Below are 12,891 nucleotides of genomic sequence, written 5' to 3'. Positions count from 1 at the left end.
GCCCCGGCGAGCAGCCGCCAACGTCTGGACGGGCAGGGGGCTGCCCTGGGCTGCGGGGTGTCTGCGTGGCCAGGACGCCACGGGGGCAGTGACCTGGGTGGCGCGGGTGGGAAGGGGAGAGGCGCTGGGGACCGAACTGCTGCGGAGAGCGCGGAGCTAAGGGGGGATTCTCTGACTGAGGAGCCCCCGGCGAGCTCCCGCCTCTCGCTCTGCGGCGCTTGCTTCACGTGGCCCCGTGCCGGCGACTTCCTCTTTACTTTTGGGCATTGAATATCCGACTTACACGTTGGTTAATACCTGGGGCTTCTGAAAAGCCGGGTCAGCGAGGCTGCTCTAACTTTAGGGGACTAATTCTACTACCAGAGGTCTGTGCGCCTGGGGCTTGGTGGTGGGGGCGACAGTGGAGGGGTGCCGTCCACCTCCCCGGGCCTGGTGGTCAGCGAGAGGGATGAAATGGAAAAGTCTAGAACGGTGTTTAAATTCCAGCGCTCCCATCTACTAGCTGTGTGCCTCTGAGCAAGTTTACTTAACATCTCTGAGCCTTGGTTTCCTCACGGGCAAAATGGGCATTATGATTGTGACAACAGCCTCAATTTATAGGATGTTCGTAAAGCACATCGCACACAGCTTGATAACGGTTCTCTCCACTTTTCTCCTATGTGGTAATAGAACACCCTATGCTTCCCAGAGTTTTCCACAGATTTCTGAAGAGAAGAGGGATGCAGTCACTGAACCCCCTCCTAGAGGGAGGTGGCGTGTGTGTGGTGTGCGTGTTGGGGTGGGGGATGATCTTTCCTCCTCACTTCAGGACTGTGCCTCCTTCCGGCTGCTGCACTTCCTCCTGCTATCCTAGAGGCCAGCAGGGCCAGCTCACAGGCCCGGCAGACAGGAGGGGTGTTAGCAGCCTGCTCTCATCTGTACCAACTCTGTTTGTCAGAATTCTTTTCTTTGGGTTGGGTTTTGGTCACTTAAAGATTGCTTTATAAAATGTAGGAATTGCTTGGGTCACACACATGAGAAGGCTGAGGGTGGTGAGCGTCAGGCACAGCTAGGTCCAGGGGCTTCTGTGGGGTCTCCAGGGCTCGGCCTCTCTCATCCTGCTCTCGGTTCTTTTTCCTCCAGTGCTGCTTAGAACAAATCTTATAGAGAATACTGGACCCAAGCAGGGCCAGTCCGTCTCAGTGGAAAGAGAGTGGATTTCCACCGCAGCCGTGGGCACATCCCTAGGGCCAGCCACTGACAGTTCCACTGAACTGCGGGCACCGAGAAGGGGCAGTTTCCCAGGGAAGAGTGTGAGGGCTGGGCAGACAAAAATAGGAATAGGACACGTCCATTGGCCTGTCTCAGCCTCTGCTGACCAGCACCTCAGGGAAGCCTGTAGTAGAGTGTGACAGCCTGGGGGTCAAGGTCTGCCTGTCATTTGTCTACTCTTTATCCCTGTGCGTCCCATCCTTTCATCCACTGTTCTGTTGTTCATTCAACAGTTAATGAATGCCCAACATATGCCAGGGCTTCTGCCAAGGGCTAAAGCGCTTGCTTTGGAAAAGCCTCCCAGTCGGCATAGTTGGAGAGGCCGATGCGCAGATAACAGGGTGCCTAGGAGTGCTTTCCTGCTGGGGAGCTACTTTCCCAGAGGAAGTAGGCATGGAGCGTCATCTTGGATGTGAGTAGGGTGGCCCTAGGAGAAAAAGTTGGAGGGACTTTCCAGACCTTGTGGAAGGGTATCAGGTAGGGTGCTTGTTGTTCCAAGAAGGGTTGTTTAGGTTACTTTACTGTCTGGCTTAAGATGTCTGGGGGTAGGTGGTTCAAAGTCTTAGGCCATGGTTGGCTTCTTGGGGATTCTGTTGGTTTTTCCTGCCATATCACAGGGTGACTGGAGTTCTAGCCTGTCTTCCCATGACAGCCTCCAAAGCAGAAAAGGAGGGACAGGGCTTGCTTCTCACTCCTTCTTTAAATAATGAAGGGAACAATTTCCAAGAGCCCCCTGTGCCGACTGGCCAGGTGACACTGGCCAGAATGGTCACATGCTCACTAACACCTGGCAGAGGGGAAGGTGGCAACGACTGCTTTGGCCAAACTCTGCTGGGCTGGGGGAGGGGTCATCCTCCCTGAGCGCATTGATGCCCCATATCTGAACAAAATCAGAGGTCTGTTCGTAAGGAAGCAGGAGCGCCTGTCTGTTGGGTAGGCAGTCACCCATGTCCCCCACAGGTGGTGACCAGTGATGAAAGGCATGGCATGTTTGGGAAGTCAGGAGGTCAGTGTAAGAATTCGAGGGTGTGGCTGAGGGGAGGAGCTGAGGAAGCTGAGGCTGGAGAAACAGGTGGAGACTGGAGTAACTTAGGTACTGCTGTGGGCATTTCCAAGAAGTTAAGTCTTAGTGCCACTCCTCAAAGAGCTTACAGTCATATCCTGGGACAGAAAACCTTTCTTTCTGGCCGGCACCCCTGGAGGATATGACGTTCTCCCATTGTAATAGTCGGCATGGCTCACTGTATGGTGGTAATTCTCAAGGGGTAGATTGGGGTTCAAGAAAGGGTCGTGTGGAGTTTGGAAAAGCTTCACAGATGCTTCTGCTGTGCACCCCACTCCCTGCTCTCCCCCAGAACTTCCCTTTTTCATCCTCTCCCATGCCCCCTCTTGAGAACACTTACTCTAAATCATTTATTCCAGTATTGTTACCTATCTTCAAACTAATAGACAGGGACTTGATGAAAATCCAGGGAATAGCAGATGCTGGACTAGAACCCAGTTATCCTGACAATAAGTCCAGTCAATGACTGTTCTAGGGATTGAGTTTAGTAGGAATGCAGCCTCCAGGGTCGGCTGCCTTTAAATCAGTTAACCTGTTTCCATTTGGAGTGTGCGATGACTGTTGCTTTTTATTTGCATTTCACCTGGTGGGCGTTGGTGGACGTTCAGAGTTCCGTTGAGCAACCAGGGATACTACTGTCGTGATCTTCCTTTCTCAGTATCTAGTTTGCACAAGAACTGGCAAACAGACCTGATGAAAGGGAAGTGGAGGGCAGTAGATATTGTTGTTCCTGTCAGCAGCATTGCCATGGGCTGGCCGGGATCCCAGGAGGAATGTGCAGGAATGGGACAGAGAGAGAGGCCTTGGCAGCCATTCATTCCACAAATGCTTATTGAGCATCTACTCCTGTGAGCTTGACACTGTCCCAGATGTTGGGGATACAAGCATATGTGAGACAAAGTTCCTGCTCTCATGAAGCTTACAGTCTACTGGGAGGAGTCATCTTTATTTTGTATTTGTCAGGTGTTGAGACATACTCTAAAGGAAAATAAAATAGATTAAGAGCGTGCAGTAGTTGGAAAGAAGCTGGGAGGAGCTCTGGGAGTTTTTGAGGTTTATTCTCTCTCTAGTTTCTAGCAGAGAAATATGGCCTGAGCAGGTATGGAGTTGAGCAAAAAAAGACAAACATACACTTGGAAGGAGAGGGTTAAATATTGAAAAACTTGATCTTATGAGATTTCTTTCATGCAGAATTTCTTTGTTTGTTATGCTTTACATTGTTCCTAAACATGAATTACAATGACTTACGAAAACATGGTAGCAGGTGTTGAGCAGTAAGTGAAGAAATAGGAGCAACAGGAAAATAAGCTTCGTTTCTTTCATCATTGTGTTCCAGAACTGTTTAGTTTTGGTACTAGGATTCATCATTTAAAAGGTGAGAAAATAAATTTCGATGCCTTAGAAACTTATACCTTTTTTTGTTGTTTGAAGAACCAGTTTTATTTGATGGGAAAACTGGTTTATTTCCTGAATCCAAAGAAAACTAATTTTAAAAAATTAAATATAAAGTGCATCAAAAATTAACAGAGATCAGAAGCCGAATTCCAGGGTCAAATATATGCTAAAATGGAAATTGGTGAGAGGTTGTGGTTGGACAAAATATACAAATAAAATATTACAGCATAGACTTGTTATCCAGAGGTAGTTCTGATTAGCTATTTTTTTATTGGATAGTTTGCTTTCTTGCTTTATTGTTGAGGTTTGGGAGTCCTTTATATAATCTGGATACAAGTCCTTTGTCAGAAATGTGATTTGCAAATACTTTTCTTTGTAAAAGATTTATTTATTTATTTATTTCTCTCTCCTTCCCTGCCCCTTCCCCCCCAGTTGTCTGCTCTCTGTGTCCATTCGCTTTGTTCTTCTGTGACCACTTCTGTCCTTATCAGTGGCACCTGGAATCTGTGTTTCTTTTTGTTGCGTCTCGCCATGTGTGCGGCAACATTCTTGGGCAGCTCTCCTCACGGGGCGCACTCCTTGCGCGCAGGGCTCACCTATGCGGAGGACACCCTGCGTGGCACGGCACTCCTTGCGCACATCAGCACTGCACATGGGCCAGCTCCACATGGGTCAAGGAGGCCTGGGTTTGAACTGTGGACCTCCCATGTTGTAGGCAGACGTCCTATCCATTGGGCCAAGTCCACTTCCCTGCAAATACTTTCTTCCAGTCTGTGCCTCACCTTTTTTTATTCCCTTAGTATTAGCTTTCTCAGAGCAAAAGTTTTTAATTTTGATAAAGTCCAATTTATGAAAAAAAAGTATAGATAAAACTTCTGTTGTATCTAAGAATTCTTTGACTAGCCAAAAATCTAAAAATTTGTTTATATTTTCTTCTAAAAGTTTTGTATTTTATGTATTATATGTAGGTCTGATCCATTTGGGGTTAATTTTTGTATAAAGAGTGAAGTATGGCTTAAGGATCTTTTAATTAATTTTTTGGCATGTGGAGGTATTTGTTCCAATACAATTTGTTATATATGGAAAAGGCTAGCCTTTTCCCCACTGAATTGTCTTGTACTTTTGTCAAAAATCATAATTTAAATGTAAGGGCTTATAGAAATGTGCTTATTTCTCAACTCCATTTATCCATTTACCTACCTTTGCCAATGCCACACTGTCTTTATAATAAGTTTTGAAAGTAAGTAGTATAAGTCCTCCAACTTAGTTTTTTTTTTTAAGATTTATTTATTTATTTCTCTCCCCTCCCCCCCCCCCCCGGTTGTCTGTTCTCTGTGTCTATTTGCTGCGTCTTCTTCTTTGTCCACTTCTGTTGTTGTCAGTGGCATGGGAATCTGTGTTTCTTTTTGTTGCGTCATCTTGTTGTGTCAGCTCTCCGTATGTGTGGTGCCATTCCTGGGCAGACTGCACTTTCTTTCACGCTGGGCGGCTCTCCTTATGGGGCACACTCCTTGTGTGTGGGGCTCCCCTATGCGGGGGACACCCCTGTGTGGCACAGCACTCCTTGTGTGCATCAGTACTGCATGTGGGCCAGCTCCACTCAAGGAGGTCCGGGGTTTGAACTGCAGACCTCCCATGTGGTAGACGGATGCCCTAACCACTGGGCCAAGTCCGCCGCCCAACTTAGTTCTTTTTTAAATTGTTTGACTCTTCTAATTTCTTTGCCTTTCTATATTAGTTGAAAAATTAGCAGTTTCTACCAAATAGTCCTGCTGGGGTTTTGATTAGGATTGCGTTGAATCTATATCTCAATTTGGTGAGAATTGACATCTTAATAATATTGAGTCCTTCAGTCCATGAGGATGGTATATATCTCCATTTATTTAGGCCTTCTTTGATTTCTTCCATTAGTGTTCTATAGTTTTCAGGATAGAAATACTGTCCATATTTTGCTAGGTTTGTACTTAACTATTTAATTTTTGTGGGATGGTGTTTTTACTAGTATATAGAAATTCAACTGATTTTTAGATATCAATGTTGTATTCTGTGACCTTGCTAAAATCACTTAGTCCTTCTAGGAAATTTTTTTGTAGATTTTTTGGAATTTCATATGTAAACTTTCATGTGTACGTGAAAGCTCATCTCCTGTGATTTCTGTGATACAGCATTATCCAAAGGTTTATGCCCCCACCCAATTGCTTCTCCTTCCTCCATTTCTTTATCACTTATTGGATGCTGCTATATGCCAGTCACTGAGGACAAGAAGTCAAATGAGAACTGGTCCCTAACCTCATGGCTATTGGAAAGATAGCAAACTCAGGCCAGTGTACTAACTAAAGGCTATAATAGATGTTCACAGAATATTACAGAAGCAACTTGTTCAGGACATCTCTTGAGCTAATTTTAGAAAGTTGACTGGAAATTAAACAAAGGCATATAGGAGAAATGGCATTTCAGGCAATGGGAAATAGGAGTTTGATGAAGGCACCAAGTCAGGAAACACCACCCTGTGTCTCAAACAAGAAACAAGACTGTTTGGCTGGGATTAAGGTGCCTGGTGGAGAGTCAGGAAATGAAGCTAGATGGGTATCTGGGACCAGATCATGAAGAACCTCCTGCACTAATTCAGTCTTCCTTTTCTTCTCCGGCTTTTCTCCCTCACTTATTGAGGAACAGTGTGTAAGTCTCTATCCTTTCTCTGTTTCTTTTTAAAGATTGTGGTAACATATATATAACAAAATTTCTTATTTTAACCACCTTCAAGCATACAATTTAGTGACCCCATTGTTACTACTATATAATATGCCTCTTTTTTTAAAAAGTGTACTGAGTTGTATTATTCAGGGTTCTCTAGGGAAACGGAATCAACAGGAGATATCTGTCAATAGTATGTGATTTTATGAGTCTCTCATGTGACCGTGGGATGCGCAAGTCCAGGTTCTGCAGGCAGGCTGCAGCCAGGGCTCCAATGAAAATCCAGTGAAGGTCCCTGATGAGTTTCCCGGGGAGACACTGGCTTCCCAAAGATGAGCTGGGAAATTCTCTCTGAATGCAGAAATCACTTCCCCTTTTAAGGGCTTCACCTGATTGGATAAACCCTCATTCATTGCTGATGGCAATCTCCCTGACTGATGTAGATGTAGTCAGCTGTCTATGCAGTAAAGTCACTGGTGGCTAAAGTCCATAAATTCCCTTGCATTACAATCAGCCCACTGCTTACTTGACCAAACAACTGGGCACAATTACCTGGCCGAGGTGACATTATGTAATATGCCTCTTAACCCTGTTAATATTCTTTGTTATGAAGTCTACATTGGATGTTAATAATATAGCTATTTGAACTTTCTATTGGTCAGTGTTTGCATCATATATCTTTTTCTCTTTTACTTTTAGCCTATTTAGCATGGGTTTCTTGTAAACAGCAAACACTAGGGCCTTTTTTATTCAGTCTGGCAGTATCTGTCTTCTAATCGCTGTGTTTTAATTGGTGTGTTAGATCATTCACATTTACTATGATATTGATATGGTTTAATTAAAATCTGTCATCTTGGTAACTGTTTTCTATTTGTTCCATCTGTTCCCCTTTTTCCTGTTTTTTTTTTCCCCTGTTATTTGAGCATTCATTATGATTCCCTTATGGATTTCCTATTTATGCCACTTTAAAAGTGTTTTAGTGCTTGCCTTAAAGTTTACGATACAGACCTTCAATTCATCAATCCCTCTTAAAGTAACGGTGTACTGTTTCATGTATGGTGTGGGACCTAACAACAGTATATTTCCACTTCTTACCTCCCATCCTTTGTGCCATTGTTACCATCATTTCACTTCTACATATACAACAAACACGCAAAACATTGCTACTATTTTTGCTTTAAACCAGGGTCAATAACGCTTATCTGTAAAGGGCCAGAAAGTAATTATTTTAGGTTTTGAGGCCTTCTATGGTCACAGTGGTATTCTCTTCTCCCCCCTCCACCTCCTCCCTTCTCCTTTCCTCCTTAGAAAAATCTTCGTGGCTCATGTCACAGGTAATACTGAAAAAGACCACAGGCTTGATTTGGCTTGCAGGACACAGTTTACCTACATTCAGTTATCTGTTTAATGGCAATTAAAAACAAGAAAAAATGAAATTTTTTTACCTTCATTTATTCTATTTCTGTAATAGCACTCTTCATTTCTTTGTGTTGATCCAAATTTCTGACTGGCATCAAATTCCTTTGGTCCAAAGAACTTTGTTTAGCATTTCTTGTAGAACCTCTCTCCTGGCAGTGAATTTGCTCAGTTTTTATCTGTGACAGTTTTTATTTCTCTCATTTTTGAAAGATATTTTCACTGTGTTTGCTCTTCTGACTTGACAGTTTTTTCTTCAGTACTTTCAAGATGTCGCTTGCATGCCTTTTGATAAGAAGTCTGTAATTATTTATTACCTTTGCTCCTTTATATTTAATGTGTGTTTTTTCTCTCATTGCCTTCAAGATTTTCTTTTTGTCTTTGGTTTTCAGCTGTTTGACTATGATTTACCTGTGTGTGGGTATGTGTGTACATGTATGTGCTTGTTATTTATCCTGTGGTATTTTTGAACTTCTTCCATCTGTGATTTGGTATGTCAATTATTTTAGAAAATTCTCTACCATTATTTCCTCAGATATTTCTTCTCCCCCATTCTATTCTCCCTCTGCAATTCCAATTATACCTGGAATTTAGATACTGTTGTATAGCTTTTAAACGCCTCTTTGTTTTAGTTTGGATAATCTCTACATTTCTACTGACCTATTGTCAAGTTCATTGATTCTTGTTTTCATTGTGTCAAGTCTACTGATTAGCACATTGAAAGTATTCTTCATTTCTGTTAACTGTGTTTTGCTTTTAAATTAAAATTTTTTTTATTTTTTATTTTTAGGTACTGGGGCTGGGGATTGTCGTGGGATCTCCTGTGTGGGAAGCTGGTGCTCAAGCACTGAGCTACATCAGCTCCCCTGAGTTGGTTTTTTTGTTTGTTTGCTTGTTGTTTATTTGTGGTTTTTTTACTTTTTTAAGGAGACATCAGGGACTGATCCTGGGACCTCCCATGTGGGAAGCAAGTGCTCAACTTCTTGAGCCACATCCACTCAATCATTTTTTTTTACAATTTTATTATTATTATTTTTCTTCCCCTCCCCTCCCCCCTCCCTGCCCTGCTGTTTTTGCTGTCTGTGCCCATTCGCTGTGTGATCCTCTGTATCTACTTCTCTTCTTGTCTTTCTCCTCTAGGAGTCACCAGGATTTGATCCTGGGGATCTCTGATGTGGAGAGAGGTTCCCTTTCAATTGTGCCACCTCAGTTCCTGGTCTCTGCTGTGCCCCACCCTGATTCTCCTCTTCTGTCTCTCTTTTGTTGCATCATCATCTTGCTGCGTGATTCACTTGTGCAGGCGCTTGGCTCACTGCATGGGCACTGGCTCGCCGTGGGGGTACTGACTGGCTCGCTGCGCAGTTACATGGGCACTTGGCTCACCGCAGGGGCATACAGCTCACCATGCGAGCATTCAGCTTACCTCATGGGCAGTCAGCTCACAGAGTAGGCACTTGACTTGCCATGTAGGCAGCTTTCTCTTCTTTTTCACCAGAGATCGAACCCAGGTCCTCCCATATGGTAGGCAGAGGCCTTATCACTTGAGCCACATCTCCTTCCCACCTTTAATCTTTCTTATTAGATTCTTTCTTATAGTTCCTATCTCTCTGCTAAAATTACTCATCTGATCTGTCATGTTGTCCTCCCTTTTCGTTAGTCTTTTACATACTAATCATGGTTATTTAAAATTCTCTGTAAGGTTGTTTCAATGTCCGGCTCATATCTAAGTCTGGTTCTGATCATTGCTTTGTCTCTTGGTACTATTGTTCTTTTCTAGCTTTTTGTCTGCCTTGTAATGTCTTGTCAAGGGCTGGTTGTGGAATTGTGGGTCTTCCAAATTTGTTTTTCTTTTTCAAGATTGTTTTGACTATTCTGGGTCCCTTGAGTTTTCGTACTAATTTTAGGATCAGTTTGTCCATTTCTGCAAAAAAATCCTGCTGGGATTTTGATAAGGGTTATGGGGAATCTAGAGGTCAATTGGGGAGTATATGGCCATTTTAATAATATTCTATGATTGGAGTAATATTATGTTCCAATCATGAACATGGACTGTTTTTCCCATTTATTTAAATCTTTAATTTCCTTCAACAGTGTTTTTAAAATTTTTGTACAAATCTTGCATGGTCATTTGTTAAATTTATTCCTAATTATTTTATTCTGGTTTCTTTAAGGTTCTTTATATACAAGATCATGCCATCTCCCAGCAGAATACTTTTACGTAAAACAGCAACAACAACAAAATACTTATGTCTTTCCTCCCAGGTTTGGGTGCCTTTAATTTCTTTTATTTATTATTATTATTATCTGGCCTAATTGCCTTGGCTCAAACAACAGTACAATATTGAATAGAATCCTTTTCTTGTTCCTCATCTTAGGGGGATTGCCAATATTATTCTTGCTATTTCTCTATGACTATCTTTAGGTTCTTCTTTTTCTAAACTCTTAAGAATCTGGGTGAGGGAACAGGAGTTACTGGTTGATTCCTCTCAAGAAGGACCCAATAAAATTCCTCATTGTCCTGTACATAAGGAAGCTTGGCATAGTAGCTACTAGAAAAGAGGTATTTTGATTGAAGAATCTGTTCATGTAACATTTAGAATAAAGCAGTTTGATTAATGTTTTATAAGATACAAAGTCATTATTTAAAAATAAAATTTAACTTCTCTTTATTAGTTTTTCCATCCTTCCTTTCCATATTAGTGGTGTCCACTATAAGCCCCAAGTACCATGTGGGGATTCCAAATATAAATTAGATATAGACTGTATCCTCAAGGTGCTCACAGAGAAGCCTGTTGGGGGAGACAGACGGGAAACTGCAAGTTCAATATCCTGGCAAGTGGTTCGTATCAGAGGATAACCAGTCAGAAGAAAACAGGTGATAGATGTGGGCTTTACCCTCGGGGTTTTTGGGTCTCAGTTCGCTGATGGAACATTCATTTCGTACCCCATAGAATCAAAGAACTTTAGAAATGGAGCCTTGGACAGCCTTTTATCCAACCCCACATTTTTCCAGTGGAAGAAACTCTTGCTTTCCTCAACAATGCCTCTTCTCTCCAGAAAATCTTTCTCTAAAATGTTTTATTACACACACACACACACACACACACACACACACACACCATTTTCTATAAGCAGGCAGTCAGGGTGCCTCCCACTCCCTGGCTCCATCTGTTGTGTCTGGTTTGGGTAACACAACACCAGCCCCCATGCTCATCTTCAGTATGACTTGTCTAGGATTCCTGCTTCACCTTGGCTTCGAAGACACCCAGCATTGTCCTTCCAACAGATGCTGATGTGGAATCGACAAGGAATCAGGCATTATCTGACTCCAAATCTGAGCTACCCAGAAGACATCAGGGAGGCTTCCTCTTCTGTTTAATTTCAATTCAGCTTTCTTTGTAAAGAGGATAGTGCCTCTATTTCAAACTTGTCAGTTCAGAGGATTAACTAGGGAAGATGTACATAAAGTCATACCTGTGTACTTACTGTAAAGTCCTCTTTCCAGAAAACAATGAATGTAATATTGATAAAAGCAGTTAGGTGGATGCACACCCTTATAAAAGTTTCCATAGCTTTTTCTGTGTAGGTCAATTCAAAATTGTGTGGTGCATGTGTTTCCATTTTATTTTGCTATTTAAAAGAAACACTTTATTCTAACTTTATTCTGTATTATTTATTATTACTATTAAAATAACATCAGGTTATTTTCCATCATTCTACTGGTAAAATGGAATGCAAACCTTATGGTCTTATGTTACAGAAGAGAATGAATTTTCCCCACAAACCTTTCAAGTTTAATTAACTTTTAAACAAACACAAAGTTCCAGTTTCCTTTTTTTTATTGCAGTGCATTTTTTTCTTTTGATTTTGTGAGGGGATGAGATAAGGATGCAGAAATACTTTCTGGTTCATATTGTTTACTGTGTATAATCCAGCAGCCAATTCAATCAAAAGGGAAATAGAAAAATTACTACTCTATTTGTGCCTTGTAAGTGGTTTGTAAAGTCCCCTCCAGTTCCCTGCGATTAACTGTTGGCTTCTCTCTTTGCAACCGTCTAAAATGGAATTAAAGAGTGGAGCAAGCAGCATTTTAAAACCAAACACAAATGCCGCGTAGGGATTAACCCAGCGAACAGAAGAATGACAGCATTGCAGGTGGTTATTTGAGTCAGTGATTCAAGAAAGGAAACAGGAGGAGAGAGGATGGGGAGAGGGAGCTTGAGAATGTCACAGGCGGTTGCAGAGCCTTTGAGGACTTGACCAGGTGGGGTCAGTTGGGGCGAGGGGAGGTGGGGCTAGGGGACTTGACCAGGTGGGGTCAGTTGGGGCGAGGGGAGGCGGGGCTAGGGTGTGGTGACACCAGGGCTTCCCCTGTTCGTGTGAGAAACGCATCTGTGAATTTGTCACTGAGTTACTCTTCACCTCAGTGTAAACCCTAGAAGGGCCCTGGGGCTTGCTAATGGGGAGGGAGAGAGGGAAGGGCATGGAGGGCTGCTCCTAGAAAAGGGTGGCAGCGAGGACCCGAGTTCTGATCTGGGCTCTTGCGCCGGCCAACCGTGTGACCTTGCACCATAGTGTCCACATCTGCAAAATGGGTTGGACTAGACACAGGATTTCCAAACCCAATTCCTAAAGTACTGTCAGGCCACCTCAGAGCTTGTGCATGCCCAAACACTTGGGGCTCCTGGCCCCTGCCCTCCATGGGGAGTGCATCCATTTCATCTCCCGTGTTTATACTTCTGCAAGGTTTTGTTTGAACAAATGGGTCACCAAAAGTGTTTGAAAACTACTAGGTAGTCTGATCTCAAAGATCTCTTCTGGTTTTTACATTCCCTTTGTCTATAACTCTGATAGCCAACCCAAGCTGAATGTCAAAGGGATCAAGGAGCACCCATTATTCCCAGGACCCTCCCAGTCTTTCCCAGGTATCACCTGGGTGGGTGCCTTCAGCAGCAGAAGCATGGCTCATAAGTGGGTGTGAAGCTGTCAGTGGGAAAAAGAGTTTTGCCTTTGTAGGATTTTGGCCTCTGTCTCCAGAAGCAGCTCATTTCATCCTTACTGGACAGAGGTGC

General features: G+C 43.0%; 1 protein-coding gene across 4 annotated transcripts in view; it reads left to right on the top strand.

The window, feature by feature from the left end:
* LYPD6B (LY6/PLAUR domain containing 6B) overlaps positions 1 to 12,891 on the top strand; it is a 186,210-nt gene that overhangs the window by 473 nt on the left and 172,846 nt on the right. The window lies entirely within an intron of this gene.

The sequence above is a fragment of the Dasypus novemcinctus genome, chromosome 7 (assembly GCF_030445035.2).
Source record: "Dasypus novemcinctus isolate mDasNov1 chromosome 7, mDasNov1.1.hap2, whole genome shotgun sequence".
Lineage (NCBI taxonomy): Eukaryota > Metazoa > Chordata > Mammalia > Cingulata > Dasypodidae > Dasypus > Dasypus novemcinctus.
The sequence above is the reverse complement of the archived record's forward strand: the minus strand, read 5'-3'. Positions and strand labels throughout refer to the sequence as shown.